This window comes from Callorhinus ursinus, unplaced genomic scaffold, assembly GCF_003265705.2.
Source record: "Callorhinus ursinus isolate GAN/ISIS: 27379988/994484 unplaced genomic scaffold, GSC_fseal_2.0 scaffold12, whole genome shotgun sequence".
NCBI classification, from domain to species: domain Eukaryota; kingdom Metazoa; phylum Chordata; class Mammalia; order Carnivora; family Otariidae; genus Callorhinus; species Callorhinus ursinus.
In genome coordinates this window covers 83150212-83178105 of record NW_027397074.1, presented here as the reverse complement: position 1 = coordinate 83178105, position 27894 = coordinate 83150212, and the positions used below count along the sequence as shown (strand labels likewise).

Below are 27894 nucleotides of genomic sequence, written 5' to 3'. Positions count from 1 at the left end.
ATGATGAACTATTTTAATTTAATTACTTATTTTATGATTAGGTTTATTAGAAGCCACTCTCTGATAACAAAATGGATTTATGACTTTTATCTAACATCTCTCTCTGTTTTTAAGAACTTTTTTTGTACTATTATTTTCTCTCAATAACCATGTCTGGCAAGTATATAACAGTTTGTAGAAATTAAGAACCAAAAACTATGTGCTAATTAACCACTCATAACCATAGGAAATAATACCAGGGTTATCTGATCATTTATAAATAAGGTATCTTTATAATGAATTAGGTTATATTTAAACACACAAACCAACAAAAATAAATCAACAGCTCCCACTCCTAACAACCACATTTCACTGTGGCTTAGTACAAAGATCTTCGGAATGAAAAATTATTTTAAACTCTCCATTAGACAGATAATAACTTAAAAGTTTTTGTTTAGTTTGTGCTCATTTTGTAAAGAATAGAAAACTAAGGACCAAACAAAGGAGATCAGCAACTGAACATAAGCATCTGGAAAGAGTTTAAGAAACACTAAGAGAGAGGCAGAGAGAGAGAAGTCTAAGAGGGTCAGAGTGGCTTTCTTTGAACTTACAAAGGCCTTGTTATGGCAAAGGGAAGGGATTTTGTCCCAGGCCAGACAGAATAATTTAGAATTCACAGGAAGAAGTTACTTGAAGATACACTTCAGATTCACAAAAGAAAAGAGAAGCCTCGTAAGTAAAGGTAGCTACAAATGAAATGAGAGCAAGTCAATGAAGCACAGATGACAGCTCCAAGCCTCTGATCAGAGGTTTGCAAATCAGTTTATAGGCCAAACCTGGCCTGCTGTTGTCTGTTCCTGTATGGCCTGAGAGCTAAAAGTAGTTCTCACATCTTTAAATAGCTGAAAACACATAATAATAATAACAACAACAACAATAACAACATATGAAAATTGTATAAAATTGAAATTTTAGTGCCCATATAAAGTTGTGTTGGAATACAGCCACACTCATTTGCTTACATACTGTCTTGCTCTACAAAGCCAGAGTCAAGCAGTTGCTACAGAGACTTCTTGTCACTCACAAAGCCTAAACAATTTACCGTGTGGTCCTTTGCAGAAAAAGCATAAACTTTCGGTTGGCTGATACTATTAAACAGAAATATGATTTTAATGAAAAAAATTAAAGCCTGTTGGAGCTTATAAGATTGTCACATATATGTAATATTTACTGGTGTTACACTGGTAAAAAGCATTACAAATAACCACACCTCAGATTTTATTTTTAGGATTTTCAAATTTTAATTTAGAAATACATATTCAGCACATTTTATTTCAATGGAGGAAAAGAGAAAACCCCCGCTCTAAAGTAATTAATACTGAATAACCTCCAAGTTACAAAATGTATAATATATATGCACAATTTTGTACTGTGAAATTGCTATGTAAAGTCTTATTCTAAAATTAAAATCAGTTAGCTGTCAGACAAGTAGTAGTGTTTACTGAAATATTTCCTTCTCAAGTAGGTTATATCAGGGTTCTCCCACAGAACAGAGGCACAGAAGACTGTATTTCACCGTAACATTTTTCTGTAGAGTACAAAACTGGGTTTAGTGTTGATTAAGCACAGAAGTACATGGTTTTGGGTTTTGCCTTTATAATGTGATGAGCCCTGCTTTGAAATGCAATTTTGGGGCATGGATCCCAAGGACATCAATGTTACAAATGTTCAGTCTCAAAATTTAATTCTAAATAATCACGCATCCAGTAAAGGTCACTTATAAAATACCATCAGCTGACAAACCTTTCAGTTCTAAACAGTAGACCAGAATGCCTTTCTAAAAATTCCTGTGAACATTTCTCCATCATACAATTAACTTACAAACATCATCAGCTTAATTGTTCATAGCAAAAAGGTCTATTATTCCAATCAGATAAAAATAAAAAGGTTAATCTTTTCAAGAAATTTAATTACTAAATTAAAACTCAGATAAAAGCAGGCTTGTTGATAGCAACCACTGTTGCATCTGTGCTTAAACTGTGATTTCTATTGATTTTAATTCCAATTATTTTGTACTTTTAATCTTCAAGAGGTATGCCTTAGTAATCTATGATACGAATAGGCTCCCATATACAATGAAGTTCAGTTCTTCAATTGGGGAAAGAATGATCCACTTGCTCAAAAGAAAATATGCTACTTTTAAAAAATTTTCTTCATCCACATGTTATAAAAAATAATAGCCTGAAGTCTTCTTCCAGAGCAGAATCTAACTGCATTAGCTCTGTATATGGGTATATTTAAAGATACAGTGTTCTAAGCTCAATACGCTACTCACTCTGATAAGTCCTTGCATTTGATTCACACTAAATGTTTTAGGAATTATTGCCTCAAGTAAATAGGTGAGAAAACTGAATCTAATAAAGTTTAAGCATCGCAAAGTAAATGGCAGAAGACAGAACTGAAACACAGATATATCTGGTTGCAGAGGCTCAATTCTTACAAACAAGAAACAAAAACAAACAAAACAACAAAAATGTTATATAACCTCTATGCATCCATGATCAGAATTCGCTTACACTATGTGCATGTGCACATGTACACTCATATACACACACACACACACACACACACACATTTCCACTGCCACCACACCTGGACAGAGCTCAAATTCTGGGATGTCCTTGTCTCACACAGCATTAGGATGGTAAATAACTGACACACCAACCAGTTTCATTTGCTAATTTTCAGCATTTGCCCCATCAGATTTTTGTGGTATTGGAATCTCCTCCATGCTATATGTCTTTTATATTTTCTTACATCGATGGTTTTCCCTCACAATTGTAATTAAAATTAAATTTTATATTAAAAGTATGAGAATCAAGATCAAGCATTTTCTCTAAGGCACATTAGAATAAGCCCATGAGTATTCGTATAAATCATTCTCATACTTTGTGAAATTGAGCAAACAGAACTTTGTATTCACTTTTTTTACATAAGGACTAAAATTATAAATATATATATATGTGGCTTCTCCTGCAAACTTGTTCCAAATCTGTTTTGCCTTTATCATTCCCTGGACCATCTGTTACTGTACGTACAGATTTAGTTTTGTTTCAGAAAAGCTATAAGGAATAGCATCTTTACAGCGTTTTTTAAAAAAGTAACAATTTTGTTTAGCAAATTTTAATTCATATGAAATCGAACATTAATTAAATTTAAGAGCTTTTGGAATTCATTATTTAAAATTCACTCAGACTACCACAGTTGATCAGACTGTTGCTATAAGATAGGTACTTATATAAGTATTAACACATTTATTCAGGAAAAAAAGTATCATCATCTCAAGTTTTATTAGAAATTTGTGAGTCACAGGGGTGGCTCAGTCGGTTAAGCATCTGCCTTTGGCTCAGGTCATGGATCCCAGGATGCAGGGATGGAGCCCAGAGTGGGAACCCTGCTCAGCAGGGAGCCTGCTTTTCCCTCTCCCTCTGCCCCTCCCTGTGTTCTTTCGCTTGCTCACTCGCTCAATCTCTCTCAAATAAATGGATAAAATCCATTTTAAAAGAGAGAAAAAATTTGTGAGTCATAAATAACAAAGAACACGTTAACAAACAGGATGAAAGCAGCACTTTTCATCTGCTCTTAAAGACATGGTGTTACTCCACTCACTGTTCTAGAGTCAATGAATATCCCAGGAAACAGAAAGACTCATCAGCTCCCAGAAGCAGGGGGTGCTGGTGGATGCACAGTGGTTCGGTACCAGACCAAAAAAGAAGGATGCTAGTTACTGATACTTAGAAAAGCCCCCCATGTGTCACAGGGCTAGCACTTCCTGAGATCCTCATCTGTGTGCAGCACTGTGTACGCACACTGTGTATGTTCGTGTGTTGACTCTCCCCGACAGTGAGCGGCAAGACAGCAGGACAGAGAACAGCGTGAGGATGAGGGCGACGGGCTCCGGAGCCAGGCTGCGCCCCTTTGCCCTCCCCCTTGCCAAGCTGGGCTCTACTTAACCGCTCTGCGCCTCAGGCTTCTCTTCTCTAAAATGAAAACAACACTGTCCACTTCATAGACCGGTTTTGAGGAGTAGACTAATTAGTATTTCTATAGCGTTAAAACAGCATCTGGCACCCAGGAAGCAGCATATTTATATCAATATCATGTCAAAAAATTTTTTTAAGTTTTGATTAGTCTCATTTTATAGAAAGGGAAGCTAAGACTTAAAGTTATTATTTTTGGGGGGAGTTACAATTACAAATGTTGGTGTAGTTATAAGTAAGCTCTCTAAACAAGACAGTAATAAAGTAAATCTTAAAACATGGAATCACAAATATACACATACGAGACAACTGAAAATAAGTGTGTCCTAGCATTATGCTTATAGGCACCTGAAGCTTAGAAAAATAATGTCCAGTGTCCAGTGACAACATCAGATGTGAAAAAAAATTCCTGTGTACAAACAACTTAGAGGTGACGATGATTTGTTCTGAAAAAATGTGTGAGATGACTCAGTTATGACAAAGACACAAGTGCTAAAGCTGCATGTGAAGAAATTAGAACAAAATTATTTCCAAAAAGTGACAGTGGAAAATAAACTTCCTAAATTATATATGTATGTAATTTTAAAAACACATAGCAATTATGTGAATATTATACATATATTTATTTACAGAACTAAAAGTTTTTACATGCAAGTTAGTTAAAAGGAACTCTTAATTATCTTGCTGAAAAAATGTATTTTTTCACCCTGTATTTGGGGTCATATTCTGCTCAGGCACACATGTACCATGTCCTCTATGAGCCCGAGAAAGGGTTTAGAGCCCGAGTGTCTGACTTACAGACTCACCCTCAGAGGGGCAGATAGCACAACGGACAGAGCAGGGATTCGGAAGTCAGACCATCGGGGTACAACCTCATTTCTGCTCACCAAATGCCAGACCTTCAGCAATTTAGCCTGTGTCAGTTCTCTTACCTATTAAGTGGGACTAATAAAAGTATCTACCTCATAGGGTTCTTGTGACGGTTATGTGTAAATACGTTATCATTTAGAGAAGTGCTTGACACACAGGCAGCACCCAGTAAGTAACTCCTGTTTCTTATTCCGTCAGTGAGCCCAGCTCTCTAAATATCAACTTGGATTGTTGTTTAATTCTGTAAGCATTAACTATTATAACATGATTAAAAATTGGTTTTGTTTATGAACAAATATCCTTCTCCCCCTTATAAATCCAATCACGCAATATCAGTGGTGAGGAATTTGGGAATTTGGCAGGGTAGCTGATTATATTTCTTGTTAATATCAAGGTCAACAATTTTTAAGCTAATTTAAGCCAACTTTGAGCTATACAATAAATCAGTCTTATTCTTTCATAGTTAAGGTCTGCTTTCTTCTCCCTAAATTGTGTGCGTGTGTGTGTTTTAACTAGATTATTCAATAGATATGGTTCTGAAAAAAAATGATAATGGTTCGTTGAATGTTTGTGAAGTATTTCCAAAAATTAAATATAATTCCAAGCAAGAACTTCCCATGGTGACTAATTTTGAGAAGACTGATATAACCTGAAGTACATATTTTCCAAAGTATTTGTGTTTTAAAAATATACCATTTTGATGTAATTTTATACTTAATGGTTATTTGATATTACTTTATAATAGATAGCTCCAGTTATTAAATCATAACAATCAAAACTTTTCAACTGTATATTCTAAAAGGAAGCATACATTTCTACAAAGAAAGTTTTTAACCTAAAACCAACATCTTTGAAACCATATTCCAGCTTCTGGTCTTAATTTTTTTTTCATAACTAAATTGTTTTATAATATTTTCACTTACATTTCTCTACCGTATCATTGTTAGAAAAACTTGTTTTGTATGCAAATGTAGCATGTTAATGAAGCATATTCTATCTATGCTGTCTTTCTAATGGTATTATTTTTAAAGTAAAGCTCTTGAGGTGGTTGCACTGATATAACAAGAAGAAACAGATGTTTCTCTTATTAGAGACAAGAAGAAGAGACTAGTTTAATGAATATTGAAAAAAAGAAAGTATTTAAAATACAGTAGCAAACCAAGATGCAACATCTGTTTGAAAATGCTTCAAATAAAATTACAATGACTGGAATTTCAAGTCTTTTGCTCAGTATTCAATCTTGAGAGAAAAGTTTCCTAGGATATGAATCCATCTTTAGGCGGTTACAGTGTTCTGATGTGCTATTGACAGACCTCAAAAGTTATCAATTATCCATTCATGTAATAAAAAGGAAAAGGAGAATATATCTCTTTATAAATATGCCATGCACTATTTCTTATATTATCTATAAATTCCATATCATAAGGAACTTGATCTCATTTAATCCTGCTCACTTTTATGTGCCAATACAAACCACATTATAAATATGATCACTTGTGGTCACATAGAACATGTAATAAGGTGCTTGGGCAGGCAAAAAATTCTTCAATTTTTGTCAGCTGAAGAAACTGCCAAATGCTTTCCTCTACAGGTACAGACAAAAAGTCACTTTAAAACATGTCTTTGTCTTGAAAGAGCCACTTGAATGGAATCTTTAAGATAGATAAATACATAGAGGAAAGCATGTTGTATGACTTTTTTTATTAGTGTTGCTAGTCATCAGGGAAATTAAAACCATAATGGTGTACAATTTTCCACCCACTTCGGGGGCTCAAAACTAAAAGAACTAGCTACAATCAGGATCAATCTGAACTCATACACTGTCAATGAGATGTACACTTGTCTAACCACTTTGAAAAATTCTTTGGCAGCTCAGTTTTGTTTCTTCCCTAATAATGTTAAACATATGTTAATCCTATCACCCAACAATTCCCCTCCCAAATATTTACTCACCCTAATCAAAATACATGTTGCAAAAATATTTGCACAGGAATGTTTTGGCAGCTTTATTTATTACAGGCCTAAACTGAAAATAACTGTATACCCACACAGTGTATATTCATACAAAGAAATGTTGCTAAGTGTTAAAAAAAGAATGAACTAGTGATACAAACAACATTTTTTGCCTGAAAGCACGTAGACACAACAAATAACTGAATGAATCCTTATGTATGAAATTCCTGAAAAGCAAAACTAACCTACACATAGAAATCAGGCCAGGTGGTTGGGCTGCCTACGAGAGAGAGAGAGGCGCAGGTGGGAATGGACAGGGGAGTGGCAGAAGGAAACTCTCTGAGGTGATGAACATGTTTCCTATCTCGACTGGAGGTTGGGCGCGCTATGTATGTGTATTTATCAGAATCCACTCAACTGTACATTTAAGATCTGTGCATTTTACACACAGCTGATTCTCATTCATGGAATCTGTATTTGTGAGAACATCTACTTGCTAATATTTATTTGTAATCCCAAGCCAATACATATATTTTCATGATCATTCACAGACTCAAACATGCATAGACTGGGTGAAAATTTGAGCCATTTCGCACAAGTTCCCGGATGAAGTAAAAAAAGGCAGCATTCTGCCTCCTTGTTTCAGCTCTCATCCTGTTACCAAGTGTTCTTTCCACTGCATATTTAATACCATGTCTCTCCCATTTTTGTTATTTTTTGTTGATTTTGTTACTTAAAATGGCCCCTGATGGTAAAATATGTGATGAGGATAAAAGGTACACTTATCATGATGAGCACGGGAGTAATGTATAGAATTGCTGTATCACTATACAATCAATAAAAATAAAAAGGTCCCTGAATGCCGTGCTGAAGTGCTGCTCAGTGTTCCTAATTTCAAGAATGCTGTGATGTGTCTTACGAAGAAAAAGGATTTATGTTAAATAAGCTTCTTTCAGGTACAGGTTATAACACTGTGGGCTGTGAGTTCAATGTTAATGAATCAATTATATGTATTAAACAAGAGAACTTTAAACAGAAACACACAAAAAGCAAGATTCTATACTGACCAGCTGATGCCAATGTTGTGACCAGAGGCTTGCAGGAACATAACCCTGTATTTCTTGTAGGAGCAATAGTTCAGTATTCACTAATTCAGTGTTTGCAATGACTATAGGGAACATAACTACCATAAATAATAAAAAACAACTGCATGTAATTTTTGCTTCAAAAATATGAAGAACATTTTTAAAAGAACTGAAGTAATAGTGATACTCATTTTTAAATTCAACTGAATTTTATTCGAGGCCTGTTTTTTGCTTTGTTTTCTGAATTACCAAACAATGAGAAACCCGATGTATAACATGCCATTATTTGATATTAAACAAATAAAACCCAATTAGACTCTGTATTAATATGTTAAGCACTTAGAGGCCAATGTTTTAGGATGTTAGAAAAATTAGGTAACTACCCCAGGACTACATTTTCAAATAAAAATCTCTAATAATTGTCTTAACCATTACTGATTCCCAGCCAAAAGTCAAATACGACTGTACTTCAAAATCTCTCATTCAAAGCTTTATGATTATTCTATGGTCACATTTCTTTTGAGATAATCTTCCAAATAATGTTAACTTTAGTAGGAATATGGTTATGTAAGAACCTAACTTCAAAAAATCTTATCAATCCAGGACTCTAGTTTATGCACTAATTCTGAAAGATCCATTCATTCATTCACTCATTTCAGTATTTGATCCTGCCTTGAATATAAAATGTAATATAAGTTGCACTGAAGAAGTTATTGCTAATTTCAAAGAGGGTTTCAAGTCATAAGATTTCTGATTAATGTGCACACAGAGATAAGACCAAAGATGTAGTGTGATACTACACTTAAGAGTCTAGGTGTCACTCACACATGGATTCGAATGTTAACTACACTGTTCAATTCATCTATAAACATATACAGTACCTACTATTTCCCAGGCACTATGTTAGCATTGAAGAAACAGAGGTAAGTAAGTTGGAAGGGGTCTCTGCTGTAGAAAAATCCAGCTATTTTATTTTGAGGCAATTACTAAGCCTCTCTGCAACTTGGTTTCCTTACTTTTAGAGGAAGACGTAGTACTATGTCAGAGAGTTGTTATAAATAATTCATTAGCCATAGTGTATGTGAGCCACCTGATACTATCAATAGCTAGTAGCAGTTTTTATTTTATCATTATTATTTTTGTTATACATGTACAAAGACAAATACATGTATGTATAAAGAGAAAGTATATCCAAGGTTTTACAAAGGGCATATGTCACATTTTGTGGGTTGTATGTGTATCTGCATAGGGCACATCAAGACAATATTGAGGAATGGCACCTTACATGAGTTTGGAGTTATAAATAAAGGGTTTTTATAAATGGTTTTCATCTATAAAACAAGATGTGCTGAAGAAAACACAGAAACTCAAAAAACTATACTGGAGGGAAAAAAAGATTCATATCACCAAGAGACATCACACTTAATATCTGGTGTATTTTATTCTAATTTTTACCATAAAAAATGCAAACCTTGGGGTGCCTGGGTGGCTCAGTTGGTTAAGCGACTGCCTTCAGCTCAGGTCATGATCCTGGAGTCCCGGGATCGAGTCCCGCATCGGGCTCCCTGCTCAGCGGGGAGTCTGCTTCTCCCTCTAACCCTCCCCTGTCTCATGCCCTCTCTCTCTATCTCATTCTCTCTCTCAAATAAATAAATCAAATCTTTAAAAAAAATGCAAACCTTGTAGATTACTTTGATGCTATAGTTGAAGAATGGAGAAAAGTATAAAAGAGACAAACAGCAACAATCATCATCTCCTCAATTCTCTGATTTCCCTTGATGGGGGGATATTTGGCAGTCTTGTCTTCTCAGCCTAACTTTTCAGAATTTAAGGAGAATAACATGGAGATTTACCCCTACCAGCTCAAGCTCCCCTAGAGTTCCACTCCAAAGAGTTACGTTCATTCTTTCACTCATTTATAGTTCTTCTGCTGCATGAATGGCATTGTTTTAGGCACCAGGGTCTAACAGTGAAGAAGACAGACAAGGTCCTGCCCTCAGGGAGCTTACATTCTTGCGTGCAGAGACAGATCATAGGCAATAACTAACAATTTATAGTACAATTTCAGGTATGATAAATACTATAACAGAAATAAAACAGATGTCATGATGGAGAGACTGCAGGACTTGATAAGACATTTTGGCAAGGAGAAAACCCTCTGAGGAGGGGACGGTAAAGCTGAAACCTGAAGCCAAGAGGCCAGTCACATGGAGATTTCATGCCAAAGCCCCGAAGGAAAACATGCTTGGTGTGTCAGAGTCCCAAACGCTAAGACGGCTACAGTGGTTAGCGTACGGAGGTTAAGAGGGCAGGACTGAAGAAATGAGAACAAACAGATAGGCAGAGGTAGGATAAGTAAGGGCCTCGTGAGCTGCAATTAGAACATTAAATATTAAGTGTGACAGAAAACCTTTGTTCTGTCTTATGTGGAAAGTGCCATGATGCTGTTTCCATTTTAAGGATATACTCTGGCTACCGTAAGGTGAGTGGGTGTAAGGAGGGAAGAGTGGAAGCAGGGAGACCTATTAGAAAACTGTTAACAGTAGTTAGGACAAGAGACGGAGATGTGGACAGAGGTTAGCTCTGGAGAAAAGTGGCTAGATTTGTCATATATTTTGGAGACACCACTGGCAGATCTTACGCATTAATTGAAAGTTTGAGAAAGATGAAGATTTGTGACTGAAGCATTTGAGTGGAAATGAATGCCATTTAAATAATGGGATTCTGGGGAAGGGAGGCAATGTTGGGTACATTCATTAGCTATGTAAATAGAGAAGTCAGGCAAGTACTTGCATATCTGTGTCTGGAGCTTGAGAGAGAAGTAAGGTCTGGACATAGAAATCTGATGTCACAAGCGTAAGGCAGGAGACTGGATAAGCCTACCTAGGGAGAACACGGAGATGTAGAGGAGACTTTAGTGTGAATCTTGGCGTGCTCTAAACTCAGAAGTTGGAAAGAGGAGAGGCCAAGAAAGAGTAGCCAGTAAAATAGGAAAGAAACCAGGAGAATGTGCTGTTAAGGGAGAGACTGTTTCAAGAAGAAGGTAAGCTTCAAGGAGAGGATGCCTATGAGCTATCAAGTGAAATGACGACAGGAAGTGGACACTAGATTTGGGAGTCATGGAGTTCAATTGTAACTGGGGTGGGCTGAGGAGGGCACGGCCGGTGAGGAGCACAAAGAAAGAAAGACAGTCCTTGAATAGTTGGGCTACACAGGAGAATTCTGAGTTAATAGTCTATGCTGAAAATCTGAAGAACATTATGAATCCTGTCCTAAGAAAAATCTTTATTCATATATCCAAAATTTGTTTATAATTTCAGGGGTTTACCTCCTCTTTCAGATTCAGAACCTGGTTTATATAATCCATCATCTTTGAATTGCATCACTGACTTTACTGGGCAATGAAAATATTATCAATTCATTTATGTTTTTCGGATTCATTACTTTTCTTACATTTCATTTTTTCCATTTAATGGCTTATTGGTTATATCTTCTGTTCCTTATTTTTTTTAATAAATATGCCAGTTAATTGGTTTTAAACTTAAATATTCATTATTATTGTTTATAGTCACTGTTTTGTATTTGTCTTAAATAGATGTTGTTGTTGGGAAATGATTCCGAAACCACCTGGGGAAAATGAGTTATTCTCATTATTATTATTACAATTTATTTCTTAAATCTAAATTGACTAAGTTTTATTTAGTCCTTTATCTTTGTTCCGCATATGTTTCAGATAAAGTGAAATATCCTACAATTTTCTCTAAAGGCACACAATCATCCTTGTTTATAGGAAATTAACACTGTCCAAATGGCAAGGACATTCAAATCAATTCTTTTTCCAAGGCCATTCCTATCAGAAACACTGTACTTGATAAAAAAATTAATAAATATGATGATTCCTGGCCTCAAGAAGTTTGCCTTATTGTGCCAGCTAATGAGATTTAAATATCTTTACTTATATTTTTAAATTTCTATGAATCGTTTCCCTGTATTTTATAAAATAGAGTTGCATGGCACAGGGAAAATAAATAAATAAGAAATAAGTAGGGAAGGCAGACCGTAGCCGAGATGATTTTGGTACCCAGCTGGGGATCTTTGTTAAATAAGAGGTAATCCCAAGTGTAGGCATCCTCTTGTTTTCATAGTCTCACTGTAACATGTTCTTCAAAGTCTGTTGATTCCTGTCTTCCTGGGTGGCACAGCCCTGCTAGAGAGGTATTATCAAAGGCATACAGTTCCTGTCCTTGTGCACATTAAGGAGAAAATATAGCTACATGATGCTATTGGTTAAGTACTGTCTATTCTGTCATGTCAGCATTATAGAAGTAATGTAAAAAGAATATCTGAGAGAGAATAATAGGAAGCCATGAATGAAGATAATAATGGCAATTTAGCTTAGGTTAATCTCTGAATCCATTTTCTCATTTTTCCCCTAAATTTTGATAATAAAACAAATAAAAAGCTTAAAATTAACATTGCCAGAATTTAAGGTTGGTTTTCTCTACAACTAGATATATCATAAAATTCCCTCTTTCCTTCTAAATATTTTTCCATGTCTTGGCTTTATAATAATCAAACAGAATGGTGAATTTAAGAGGCTTTGTTAAAATAAAGCCTTTTTGTATCCGTGTATGCTGGATAACTGCAGGGAGAGAACCACTTTTAAGTTAGAGAGGTTATCCAGCCACACAGAGGCTCAGAAATTCCTGAGTTCAGAGAATAATCATGATCAGAGTCCTGGCATGAAATAGACATCTTAAAATATTATGTTCAGGAACAATCCTTTATAATTTGAATATAAATCATTATTTTTAAATTGCACCATAAAATGCATAATAAAACCATAGTTTCTCATGTCAAGTAATTCTGCATTAACCCCCTTTAACTGTTTTTATACTTGCCACTGAATAAGTTTCCATCCTTTACTCAAAGACTAGATAATGTATCTCGGTCATAGACACAGGCAAAAATGCAGTCCCTACCCTTTACAAGGAGTCATTTTTTTGCCAACCTCTCTACTACTTGTTTTACTATATGATTCCTATCGTGAGAGACAGCCTCTGTGCATTTCAGCGCAATGGTGTTTCCTCCAACTGGACTACTAATGAGCACTGAACCACGAAGGGCACATCTCCAGATATTTATGAACTAGTCTCTTCTGCAACTTTCAATTCAACAACAATCCTTTTTAAGTGTCAGCTGCCTTTTGGTAATTTTTCTCATTCTTACTGGCAAGATAGGAGTGGGAAAGTGCTACAGGGGAATGCATTAAAATAACATTTATATAACTAAAATTTCACATATATTTAGGTTATGAATTTATTCAATTTATCCCTTTTTGTGAATTTTAATGTGTATGTAATAGGCATCAGAGAAGATTAAAAATTAAAACTAATATGTTAAAAATAATATTTTTATCAAAGCATAAATTTTTTAAAGCCACTGATTTAATTTTTAGTATGTTTTTGGGACTATTATGTACATAACACCAGTGTGTGGGCACTTGTATATATGTGTGCACAGATATGTGATATCTGCTACAAGATACATAGGATTTTAGTGCAGTGCGATGCATTAAAAGAGAGCCAGGTTCGAATTTGGATAGCATGATAGCATAAACACTATTATTACGTGAGCAAATAACTGTAGCTCTCTGGCCCAGAAATTATCAGTAAAATGAATGATTCACACCAGGGGATTACAGGATTCCTCTCAGCTCTAGACACTTAAACTAAGACTGAAATACTTTCAGGGATACATGGATATAGAGGGAGTAGAGAAACCAGTGATAATGCATCTACTTGAAAAACAAACAGTGCTATAAAGATGATACATAGAGCACATTAATAAAATACATACATGCTCAGTTGGTTAAGCGGCTGCCTTCGGCTCAGGTCATGATCCCGGAGTCCTGGGATCGAGTCCCGCATCGGGCTCCCTGCTCGGCAGGGAGTCTGCTTCTCCCTCTGACCCTCTTCCCTCCGTGCTCTCTATCTCTCGTTCTCTCTCTCTCAAATAAATAAATAAAATCTTTAAAAAAATAAAATAAAATACATACTTCTAAAAGTAAGTTGCATATTTTAGTCCAAAAATCTGTACTTGCTCTGCTGGATAACTCTAAACATTAAACACAATGGTCATAGAATACCCAAAGTAGATAAAGAGACTTCACCTGAGATAAAAAGAGAAGAATCCATGCTGAAAATAGGGAGATAGTCATCCGATTTTTGTACTTTAGATAGTAGAATTTTATACTACAGGTAGAAGGTGGGAACTTACAGGTAGCTTCATGGACTCTTGGAGTAAATGGACAAAGGACCAACTTGGGAGGGAGAACATGTGCCATAGAAAGAACTATGATCTTTTACTAGTTCAAATCTGAGAGAGAAATCTTTGCCATTTCTGTGATTTAACATAAGAAGTTGGAGTCCCAGAAAGTACTGGAAAATTGAAGATAGAGGTTAGGTTTTTAGCAGGAGTATTTTTATTCCTTAATGCAGAAATTCTCTAGAATACTGATGATGGGTTAGGAAGATGTCACTCAGTGGTATCCCAAAAAGGGAATTATCTTAGGGAATTTATGGTAGATTAAATGCCTTATAGCACTAAAATTCTATGATATAGATGAGCATTTCTCATTTTCTTACTAACAGGGCATGCACTAGCTAAAGATAATAGTGAAATCCATACATAGATTTTCTTTCTTATAGCACAACTGTATATTTTTAGTAGTTATTTATTGAACATTGCTCAGCATTGGTTACTAGACAGACAACCCTCTGTTAAAATCAATTACTAAATTTGGAAGCAATCTGGGTGTTGGTCTTGATCTGAGTTGGTTACATAGGAGTGTATTCAGTTTTTTAAAAAAAATGCACTGAGCTGTTCATTCATGATCTGTGCATTTCCTATATGTACAGTATATTTCAATAAAAGTAAAAAATAAGAAAATGATTCTATATAATGTGTAACCTAATTGAAATACCTTAAAAATGTAGAAAATGCTGAAGCCACTTTTATCTTTAGTATCATTATAAAGATGTGTAAAGAAGCCATCAAAAACTTATGAAGTAGGAACACAGTTGCAGAATATTAAAACAATAGTAATTAAAAAATCTGATAGCTATCAATGCCACTAATTTAGCATGAATTATGGTGCATAAGAAAAAAGACATTACTGGGATCTATGAGAAGCTGTACAAAGACTTCATACAGATTCTGAGGGGGATTTCAGGACACTTCAAGAGCTTTAAAAATAATGATACTTTTTAAATTATGTTTCATTTCATTTCTACACTTAAAGGCTTTCCCTTCTTTAATTAACTTGTCAACTACAATTACAGCCCTTTCATGTCCCACAGATAACAGGGACTATAAACTGTTTTAATTCATAGAGCAAAAAAACCCAAAGAAACCAAAAACAAAGAAAATCTCTGATATAAAAATATTTAATTTTTTTCTTCTGCTTTCTCTCAAAGTTGTATGTAATCTATCATATTCCCTTTAATTAAAATTTTTCTCTTAGGCTTCCTTTGTTCCCATTTTTCTTGAGCTCAGCATGTCCATATCTCTTAGATAGAAAGGTATAAACAGATGATTCAAATATCTTAATGTTCAAATCTTGCATGTTCACTACCACCATCGTCCGTTTAGTTGGAAGGTTCTCAATCATTTTTCTGCTCTCAAATATCTGAGAGAGAATAATTTCATCAGAAACCATGGCTCACCCAAATCAACAAAATCATGAATGAAACAGGAGAGATCACAACGAACACCAAAGAAATACAAACAATTATAACAACATATTATGAGCAACTCTATGCCAGCAAATTAGATAACCTGGAAGAAATGGGTGCATTCCTAGAGATGTATCAACTACCAAAATTGAACCAGGAAGAAATAGAAAACCTGAACAGACCTAGAGCCACTGAGGAAATTGAAGCCGTCATCAAAAATCTCCCAACAAACAAAAGCCCAGGGCCAGATGGCTTCCCAGGGGAATTCTATCAGACATTTCAAGAAGAATTAATACCTGTTCTCCTGAAACTGTTCCAAAAAATAGAAATGGAAGGAAAACTTCCAAACTCGTTTTATGAGGCCACCATTACCTTGATCCCAAAACCAGACAAAGACCCCATCAAAAAGGAGAATTACAGACCCATATCCTTGATGAACATGGATGCAAAAATTCTCACCAAAATACTAGCCAATAGGATCCAACAGTACATTAAAAGAATTATTCACCATGACCAAGTGGGATTTATCCCTGGGCTGCAAGGCTGGTTCAACATCCGCAAATCAATCAACGTGCTACAATACATTAACAAAAGAAAGAACAAGAATCATAGGATCCTCTCAATAGATGCAGAAAAAGCATTTGACAAAGTACAGCATCCTTTCTTGATCAAAACTCTTCAGAGTATAGGGACAGAGGGTACATACCTCAATATCATAAAAGCCATCTATGAAAAACCTACAGCATATATCATTCTCAATGGGAAAAAGCTGAGAGCTTTCCCCCTAAGGTCAGGAACACAGCAGGGATGTCCACTGTCACCACTGCTATTCAACATAGTATTAGAAGTCCTAGCCACAGCAATCAGACAACAAAAAGAAATCAAAGGCATCCAAATTGGCAAAGAGGAAGTCAAACTCTCACTCTTTGCAGATGATATGATACTGTATGTGGAAAACCCAAAAGACTCCACCCCAAAACTGCTAGAACTCATCCAGGAATTCAGTAAAGTAGCAGGATATAAAATCAATGCACGGAAATCAGTGGCATTCCTATACACCAACAACAAGACAGAAGAGAGACAAATCAAGGAGTCTATCCCATTTACAACTGCACCCAAAACCATAAGATACCTAGGAATAAATTTAACCAAACAGGCAAAGGATCTGTACTCAGAAAACTATAAAATACTCATGAAAGAAATTGAGGAAGACACAAAGAAATGGAAAAATGTTCCATGCTAATGGATTGGAAGAACAAATATTATGAAGATGTCACTGCTACCTAGAGCAATCTACACATTCAATGCAATCCCCATCAAAATACCATCCACTTTTTTCAAAGAAATGGAACAAATAATCCTAAAATTTGTATGGAACCAGAAGAGACCCCGAATAGCCAGAGGAATCTTGAAAAAGAAAAGCAAAACTGGCGGCATCACAATTCCAGACTTCAAGCTCTATTACAAAGCTGTCATCATCAAGACAGCATGGTACTGGCACAAAAACAGACACATAGATCAGTGGAACAGAATCGAGAGCCCAGAAATGGACCCTCAAATCTATGGTCAACTAATTTTCAACAAAGCAGGAAAGAATGTCCAATGGAAAAAAGACAGTCTCTTCAACAAATGGTGTTGGGAAAATTGGACAGCCACATGCAGAAGAATGAAATTGGATCAGTTCCTTACACCACACACACAAAAAGACTCCAAATGGTTGAAAGATCTAAATGTGAGAAAGGAGTCCATCAACATCCTAAAGGAGAACACAGGCAGCAAGCTCTTCGACCTCAGCCGCAGCAACTTCTTCCTAGAAACATCGTCAAAGGCAAGAGAAGCAAGGGCAAAAATGAACTATTGGGATTTCACTGAGATAAAAAGCTTTTGCACAGCAAAAGAAACAGTCCACAAAACCAAAAGACAACCAACAGAATGGGAGAAAATACTTGCAAATGACATATCAGATAAAGGGCTAGTATCCAAAATCTATAAAGAACTTATGAAACTCAACACCCTAAGAACAAATAATCCAATCAAGAAATGGGCAGAAGACATGAACAGACATTTTTCCAAAGAAGACATCCAAATGGCCAACAGACACATGAAAAAGTGCTCAACATCGCTCGGCATCTGGGAAATCCAAATCAAAACCTCAATGAGATACCACCTCACACCCATCAGAATGGCTAAAATTAACAAGTCAGGAAACGACAGATGTTGGCGGGGATGTGGAGAAAGGGGAACCCTCCTACACTGTTGGTGGGAATGCAGGCTGGTGCAACCACTCTGGAAAACAGTATGGAGGTTCCTCAAACAGTTGAAAATAGAGCTACCGTATGATCCAGCAATTGCACTACTGGGTATTTACCTCAAAGATACAAATGTAGGGATCCGAAGGGGTACGTACACCCCAATGTTTATAGCAGCAATGTCCACAATAGCCAAACTGTGGAAAGAGCCAAGATGTCCATCGACAGATGAATGGATAAAGAAGATGTGGTATATGTACACAATAGAATATTATGCAGCCACCAAAAGGAATGAGATCTTGCCATTTGCAACGATGTGGATCAAACTGGAGGGTGCTGGGCTGAGTGAAATAAGTCAATCAGAGAAAGACATGTATCATATGACCTCACTGATATGAGGAATTTTTAATCTCAGGAAACAAACTGAGTGTTGCTGGAGTGGTGGGGGGTGGGAGGGATGGGGTGGCTGGGTGATAGACATTGGGTAGGGTATGTGCTATGGTGAGTGCTGTGAATTGTACCAGACTGTTGAATCACAGATCTGTACTTCTGAAGCAAATAATGCAACATATGTTAAGAAAAAAGAAAAAGAAGAAGATAGCAGGAGGGGAAGAATGAAGGGGAGTAAGTCGGAGGGGGAGACGAACCTTTAGAGACGATGGACTCTGAAAAACAAACTGAGGGTTCTAGAGGGGAGGAGGGTAGGGGGATGGGTTAGCCTGGTGATGGGTATTGAGGAGGGCACGTTCTGCATGGAGCACTGGGTGTTATGCACAAACAATGAATCATGGAACACTACATTAAGAACTAATGATGTAATGTATGGTGATTAACATAACAATAAAAAAATTAAAAAAAAATCTCTGCAACAAGAAAAAAAAAAAAAAAGAAACCATGGCTCACAACGGGAGTGATTCTCCATGACCAGTCAAGACCTTTGGTGGCCAGGGTTATACATTTGAAAAAGCATACCTCACTTGAGAAAGGTAATTCATGTGGCTGGTAACTGATTTATATAGAATATATAATATCCATATTATATATCAATAGATGTCTAGTATGTATTCTACATACTCTAATCTCTCTAGAGAATATATTCTAAGACTAAAAGCTGAAGCCAGTGCCCCCTTGTATCTAGCTAATTTTTAACAAGTGCACTAAGTATTCACACCCACTCACAAAGACCCAAAGTAAAGCCACAGTCTCTGAAAAACTGGGAGGAATAAGAAGGCACAGATTTCAGGAAGAAGAAGGTGAAACAGTAAGCCAGCATTAGCTGATTAAGTAGTTCTTGGTAGACTTTGAAGTAGCTCTAAAGGAGATTTTGGCCTCTAACCTCTCTTCCTTTGAAAGAAGGGGTCCTGTCCTTCCTTCAACAGAGATTTCACGGGAGGACATCTGTGTCTGCAGGTTTGGAGGGTGGTGAACTCCAAATGCCAGTAGCCAAGCTGCCAATGAGCACACAGGTCAGAGCCAAGAGAAGGAACTCTCGGTCAATTCACTAGAAACCAGCTCTTCAAAAATAATTATCAAGAGAATCAATTGGTGAAATGACTAATTCACCAAATTAATCAAATTTACCAATTTATCAGGTAATTGTGTTAAGAAATAGTCTTCAATATATTCTATGATTATGACTATGTTATTCTTATGAATATATTCATGAATATATTTATGTTAAATATATTCAATAAATGTGAATATATTAGTAGTATCTTAACGATTGTTCAGTTTATCAAAAGCTAAGGGTCACGGGTTTAATCTTTTAATGAATATATTCATGAAGAACATATTCATGAGGAATATAGTTATGAACTAAATCATCCCATGAATATAGCAAAAGAGCCTATATTGAGTTCTTTCATTCATTTACTTAATACTATGCACCATGCAACGTCCTAGACACTAAGGCTATATCCAAATCAAAATTTCTGACCTCATAGAGCATAGATTCTCAGTTATTTATTGTCTTTAAATAAGAATAATCTTTAAAATAAGATTTTGGCAAACAGATTTTGTAATTTTGGTGAATTCATCTGTGTCCAAGGGAAATATTCATTGGGGACTGCCTACAGTGCATGCTTGTGATTTGTTATAAAAATCTTGCAGTAGATGTTTATTATATTGGTCTTTATCAGCTTTTATTTGTTGTGAACTTTGAAAAAAGTTACACATAAACATTTTAACACAAATAACTAGGTACTTGGATTAACCAGAACTACTTCCCATTTTGAAAATGAGCAAATGAGCAAACCAAGACTCACAAAGTTAGGAGACTTGTAAATATCAACTTTGTGGATTTCAAGTTAAAGAGTTTCTCCCACTTCCCAGAGATGCCACTTACCAGTATTACAACTTAAGATTTTGGTAATTGAGAGTAGTACTGGTTTTCCATTGAATTTCTAAAATAACAATGATACTTTTTATAACATAGATTTGTATTACCCACCAGATTTTATCTTTTTTGAAGCAAATTATGGTAGAAATACAATACATCAGAGCAACTTCTATGTTAAAGCATGAAAATAAGGTTAAAGTGAGTATAACAGTTATCGTCACTAATTCTTATTTTTATTAAGCAATGAATAGCTTCATTAAGTAATACATTACTTTTGTTTTGTTAGCCTCATGAAAGAGAAAGAACAATGAGGGCGCCTGGGTGGCCCAGGCGTTAAGTGTCTGCCTTCGGCTCAGGTCATGATCCCGGGATCCTGGGATCAAGTCCTGCATTGGGCTCCCTGCTCTGCGGGAGGCTTGCTTCCCCTCTCCCACTCCCCCTGCTTGTGTTCCTGCTCTTGCTATGTCTCTCTCTGTCAAATAAATAAATAAAATCTTTAAAAAAAAAAAGAAAGAACAATGAAACTGCTTGAGTTAAGCTTCATGTGGCTTTTAAAAGAGAAAATGTTCTTTCCCAAAGGGCACTACAAAAAAAAAACAAAACAAAAAACCCTAAGCTGAACATTGTTATCCTCTGAGAAAGTCATCAAAACAAAATGAAAATGTTGGCATTTTAGTAGACCTGTCTGCACTTTACTGAGCACAACTTCCACCAGTGATTGCTCTGTTTGCTGTAAAGGATGCTTGAATATGAAGCAGGTTTGCTAGAGGGTAGCACGACTCCTGTTTTTGTCTTCAAACTTTGCCAAGACAGAAAGGGCTTCTGTTACTGTTTTCCTGTATCCACCTCCACTGTTTATTTTATTTCTTCCCAACAAGTTCTCAAAAGGAACTCAAGCAAACATAAACTGGGTACCAGGCCCCTCTTTTCATTATTGGTCTTCCTGTTTGTTTAAACAGAGGTTTTTCAACTTCAGCAACGTCTTAGCTCAAACAAAGTTAGGGTTACACAGGAAATGGTTTTACAGTTAGCTCTATCCTTTGGAAAATAATCAAGCATTATTTATATGATAGGAAAGGGAGAAGAGTCCATTTGAATTCACGATCACTTTTTTTTCCATGTCGAGTTGAATTAGTTCATTATGCTGTGCAGACAGATTTTAAGAACAAATCCTATCCTTTTATTTAGGCTGTGTCTACACATAGGGTGACAGATCTCTTGCAAACATTCACATTTCCACCCTGATTTAAAAAGCTTAGTAATAAGGTCATCACTACAACAAAGAAGGCATAAGTGATTTCATTCTTAGAGCATTTGGCTTGGCATTTAAACTGGCTTACTGCATGGTTGACCTGGTGCTGTAGGGACACCAGAGCTGACCAAGATTATAACAATGTCTGGTATGTGGTTGAAGATAGATCTTCTTAGGATTAGTCTATGTAGCAATACTAAGCAGTAAGGTGATTTTTGTTCTTTAATTAGGGACTTACTAGTCAAAACTATAATTTAGCTCTTACTAGGCCATAGCAATGAGGTTTCAGGAAGGTGGAACAGGCCCCTCCCTCATGGAAGACAGATGTTAGATGAAATGTATTTCATATGATTATTACAGCTTATTGGCATACATATAAGGAGTAATGACAATGAGTATGTGAGAAGCTGTTGCCTAATTTCAAAAATATTTACTGAAGATCTACTATAAGAAAGACATTCTTTCTCAGCAAGAGTTATTATCTGGTTTGAGTCAATGTTTTAGGAATGAATGATAATCTTCACCTGCAGCCTGTTTAAGAACTTCTGATATTTTACTTTTTCCTTTTGAAGATTATTTTTAACGGAGAGAACTTTTTTTTAATATTCTATGAAGAAATTTTTAATGCATTATCTGAAATTCAAGTATATCTATCACTAATAAATTTATGTAGATTATAACAACATGTTGAAATTCAGATAAGTATTACTAACATTTGGCATAATATTATAAAGATAAGGTTCAGAGTGATTAAATTTGGAGTTAGTTATTTAATCATCTTCATTATCATTCTTATTACAAGTATGTATTTTTGGCTGTATCTAGCAAGCTATGTATAATGATCTATATTCAGAATAGAAGCTAATTTGTACTTATGTAATTTCATAGTAAAAAAAGCTCTTATTTGTTAGAAGTGCAAAGTTATAAAACCCTATCACAGATGCAAAATTATGAACTTTAGTTATTTATAATTTTGGAATCATTTTTAAAAGTAATTTTGCAAGTTTTATTACTTAATATTTTATGGGAAAATAGACTGAAATAATTTTAAAGAATTAGTTATGAGATTAGATTAATGGTAAGTACAAAACTGCATAGCTATATTATGGTTTTATTAATTTTCCTTAAGAATATTTTATTTTCCTTTATAAAAATGAAAATTTAATTCAATATAAAATCGTACAATATGTGCTGTGAATCTTTTGAAAGTAAGTTCTTTTTTCATTTCAATCACTAAATGATTCGGTTTTGTACCCACTGAAATTATGGATGAGAGAAATGGTAGCTTTTTTCTCCTCTACCTATAAGGAGGTGAATGACTAGGGAGGAAATAAGAGTGGTTCTGCCTCCAAGCAAGCTTGAGTGGCTTTACTCACTGGACAGGTATGTGATTGTTCTGTAGTTACAAATTCTGGTGACTGTGGGAGCTAGGAACTATTTGGAACATTATCCTTGACTTCAGAAATACTTACTGATTTTTGCAGGGCATATGTAGAGAAGTATTAAAGTAAGATATTGCCTACTGCTAAAACAAAGAAATTACAATGAGACATGGAATGGATGGCTTATATATATATTTTTTGAGGATATTAGGTAAAACTTCATTGAAAAGTTTCCATTTATGGAAACGGATGGTAAGGTTACTTGAAATGAAGGGATTGTTAAGAATAAAGGAATGAAAGTTTAGGAGATCACGTGTTTGCATGGTTTCTGCCCCTTCCTGAGCTCCTTGAACACATAACTGCATAAACATAAATTACTTATTTTTACCTTTGAATCTCCGAGCTGCAAATGCTCAATATGTGTTTGCTGAATGAACAAAAGGATTACGTGTTCTTCATTAAGAGCACTTTTCTTGCAGGAAAGAAGATAACAAGCACTGGTTAAAGCCAGTTCAGGAAGGACTCTGAATTTCAAGTTAAAAATTTTGAACTTCATTCAGGAGAAATTTATGGAATAAAAAAGTGGCATAACTAGAAATTTCTTGAGAAGATTAATCTACCAGCTATGAACTATGTGAATGTGCATAAAATATGGAGACTTCTGGTTTACACCATCCCCACAAATAACAATGTTTATAATGTGCGTGTTCAAATTTTTAAGATAAATTTATATTAAGTATTATACTCAGACAAAATCATCTCCATGCAACAACCAAAAATTAGAGGGAAATGACTCAAATCAGAAGTTCAAGTAGGATTAAATTAGGAATTTTTATTCTTATTTTGGTATTTCACCCCATAATTTATTTCTGAAGAATTAAACTTATCCAGTCCTATCCTTAGCTCTGTAATTTTAGGGCTCTTCTCTTTTTGGTCCCCATCTAGTTTTTACCCCTCTTCTGAATTCCTCAAACATTTACCAAGGCTCATTATTACACATATCTGAACTCTCCTGCTATGACTATATAAATGGAGAAGTCAATTGGCATTTGAGACAGTCTTAAATGTTCCTATTTATATTTTGGCTACTCATGCATGAACTTGATTACAAATTATGTGTACATAGCCATAGTTAGTGAATCCCCAAAACATACTGCAAGCACATCATATTTTACTCACAGGAACAACAGAATACTGGCTGTCACTGGTGTTTTATGAAGATAAATTACTGAACCACAAAAATCATGAGATGAATTGTAACACAGCACTTACATTTTATCCCTGAAGGCACCATGACACTGTCAGTTAAACACTGGTGAGCACAACTTAGTTTTCATTTCTAACAACATTATTGTCACTGACAACTCTACCCATCATAAGAGAAGCGGGTTCTTCCCAGGAAGCCCACAGGGCTAAACTGCATTGCACATTCTGTTCTTATTCACAGCATCTGTGCTTCATTTATGGTTTTATTTTTTCCTTTGTCAATTGAATTCAGCATACGAAGGAATATTTTCTTACAAACACAAATGCATAAATAGAAGTGTATCAATACAAAAACATAACATAGTCATTAATATTGCCAGATCTGTTTTCCAAGCCCAAAAGAGCTAATGAACTCCCGAACACACTTATATTTTAATGAAGTGTCCTTTTGGTACAGTAGGAAACAGTGCTTCAGTCTAAGTAGGATACAAAAAGAAACTGTGTCTGTGTTAAGCCCATTATTCTCCAATATGAGTTCCAAATCTGGCACCAAATTTGGTATTTTACTTGTATGTTTTTGCAAGCCATGATATCTGTAAAACAGCTGAGCCAACGGTTGCTTCTCTTACAACAATTAACACTATGTAAGGGATAAAGAAGAGCTTTTTAATTCAACTTACAAACATTTAATTGGTCTTAATTGGGCTTAGAGATGTGTACTTGTTCTGTTTAAAAGATGTTGTTCATCAATATATATGGCTTGCAGCTTCAAAATCAGAGCATTCTACCGTAATGGTTCATTTTCAAATGAGAATGATGCAACACCAATTAAAACAATGCCACCAACCATCCAACCTAAGACCGCAAATGTTAGCAGGCTGGTGACAGTCAGGTGGGATACATTCATGCCTTTCAGCTGAGATTGTCCCCCATGGCAGGGCTTCTACAGGCTAGGAGTGGGGCAGGAAGCAAAACAGAGGACTCCAAAGAGCTCCAGCGGCATCTGAAACTCCAGACTCTGCCCTTCCTTAGTTCAAGGTAAGCCAGGGTCCAAGCAGCGTATGAAGAAGGCCAGGTAAAAAGGGGAGTGTCCTTAAGGCTGCTCTCTAAGGCCTATAAACCACATATCATTTTATAAACTATCCTTCCATAACTTCATTTAACAGACATAAGCAAATGAAAGCATATTAAAAGACAAGTCACTGAGATGGTGAATGGATCTAGATCACACCATATAAGTGAAGGTTGGAGAAATTCGAGTACGTAGCAAGAGAAAAGTCAGAAGGTGGAGATATAGTTGTCTTCGAATACCTTCTCCTTCTACCCCTCAAAGAGATGTATGAATTGAAATAAATCCCTGCCCTCTAGGGCTCACCTGTGAGGAATAAGTACCTATCAATAAATAAATTGACTTGGAATTTAATACTAAAGTAGAGCTAGGTGAAGGACACTGTCCAGAGGAGTTGGGGAAGATTTCACATTTGGGGGGGGGGGTCCCAGAGTGGATGGGAAGCTTGTCAGATGGAGAAGGGTTATAAGATTCTAGGTTGAGGAAACGCAAATTGGTGGAACTGTGAAGACGCAGGGCATGCACTGGGAAGAAGGTGCACACTCTGGCCAGTGAGCAGGTGGCTGGGCTGGGAGCAGACTGCGCAGATAATGCTGGACTTAGGCAGGGCCCAGAACGTGAAAGTCTGCAAGCCATATAAAGACATTTGGGCATTAGGCTACAGAGTTTGAGAAAATTTTAGAGGTTGCTTGAATCTATTTAATGAAATCAATAATCTCCATGAAGCTGGAGTTAAATGGAGACGGGGGAAAAACACTCTTAATTCCTGCTGTTCCTCAGATGAATGATATTTTAAAGGAACTAACTTACTTAGCAGCAAAGACAAGGATCTATTCAATTTAACAAGGTGTTATCATGATCTCGACAAGTTGTTCTTTCATGAAATGACTTAAATTTCTATTTTAAAAACTCAAGTTCTACGTTTGATAATGTTACTCAAAATGTAATGAGCTGGCAGAGATACAAGGTCCTCTACAACTCCATACAAAGCTGACTTCTGAAAAATCAGTCTATAAAAAGCAGTTCTATTTCGGTCATTGGTGGGGGCATTCTAAAGGGAGAGAAAGGCCATGGAGTGCAAACAATCTGCACATCCTTGATGGAGGGAATCCGGAGTGAGGCCAGCATGCTAATAACTACACTAGTAACCAAATAAACCATCTGATTTCAAATGACAGTCACGTGGTTTGTAGATCACACTCAGCTAGTAAATTAGTCCAAACACCCCCTTTTGGTGTCTGCCCCTCTGCTGTATAGGGTTTGAGAAGCCAGAGAAGAAGGGATCTAGCAGACTGATAAATACGAGCTTGTATTTACATGTTTTTGAGTACCAGTATAATTTGCCTTTCTGGGCTACACAAGGAATCATTTTTCTAAGACTCTAGTAAGACTGATCCTTTTGTTATTAATAGCCCTTGAAATAAGAGCCACTTACAGAGTACACTTTGAAAAGCAACCATAAATATCCATGACAATAGAAATGCTTTAGTCAAGATAAGGAGATGCCTAAACCCAAGATGTTTTATTAATTGGAAATAAGTGTCTTTGAAAAATGACACATGGGGAGCCGCATGTTTGTCACTGTGCCTGTCCAGACCTATCTCCTTCCAAATCAGACTTTACCCCGAGTTCATGGTGGGCGGGGGGTCATAGATGGCCATGTTTATACTTCATGAGCCTGCACCCCCTCAGCACTGAGGGAAACTGGACACAGTTGAGTCCCAAAGGCCACTATTTCTGTCTGGCAAGCAGGTGCACTATGGTGTAGAGACGGAAGAAGGCCCTAGTCACTTTTTTTTTTCCCCTATTTCAATGATCTTGCTTCTTGATAGCCATTGGGGAGGGTATGTGCTATGGTGAGCGCTGTGAATTGTGCAAGACTGTTGAATCACAGATGGGTATCTCTGAAACAAATAATACATTATATGTTAAAAAAAAAAAAGGAAGATAGCAGGAGGGGAAGAATGAAGGGGGGGAAATTGGAGGGGGAGACGAACCATGAGAGACGATGCACTCTGAAAAACAAACTGAGGGTTCTAGAGGGAAGGGGGTGGGGGGATGGGTTAGCCTGGTGATGGGTATTAAAGAGGGCACATTCTGCGTGGAGCACTGGGTGTTATGCACTAACAATGAATCATGGAACACTACATCAAAAACTAATGATGTAATGTATGGTGATTAACATAACATAATAAAAATAAATAAATAAATAAATGATCTCGCTTCCATCAGGCATTTATCAGCCTGGACTGCCATTGACAGTAGCCTTACTGGCAAATGACTTAACAAAAATGATGTCTCACATAAAGCTATCATACACAAAAAGATTCCTGGAATCTGACGGATTATAAGAGACAGCATATCAGAAGCTTATGGGTGGAAAAAAGCAGACACGTATCCTAGAATACATCTGAGCCATGGCATTCACAGCAGCAGGCTGCAACCACCTCTGTTACAATCACTGGGGTTATCTGTCTAAAATGCAGACTCCCAGCCTGAACTCTGAGAGGTTCCCACGGCCTAGGTCTGCTGTGAGTCATGTAGGGAGAGATGTACATACAGCCAGGCCTAGCTCCCCTGCTCCAGCGGCACCAGCCCGCAGAAACATCATGCAAGCCACAAAGATTATTTTAAGTTTTCTAGTAGCCACATTCAATAAAAGAATACAGAAACCAGTGACTGAACTTTAATGATATATTTCATTTAACCCAATAATACTCAAAATATTGTTTCCA

General features: G+C 36.2%; 1 protein-coding gene across 1 annotated transcript in view; it reads right to left on the bottom strand.

The window, feature by feature from the left end:
• The window catches only part of CNTNAP2 (contactin associated protein 2), a 2027980-nt gene that overhangs the window by 910571 nt on the left and 1089515 nt on the right, over positions 1–27894 (bottom strand). The gene's annotated exons all lie outside the window — the stretch shown is intronic.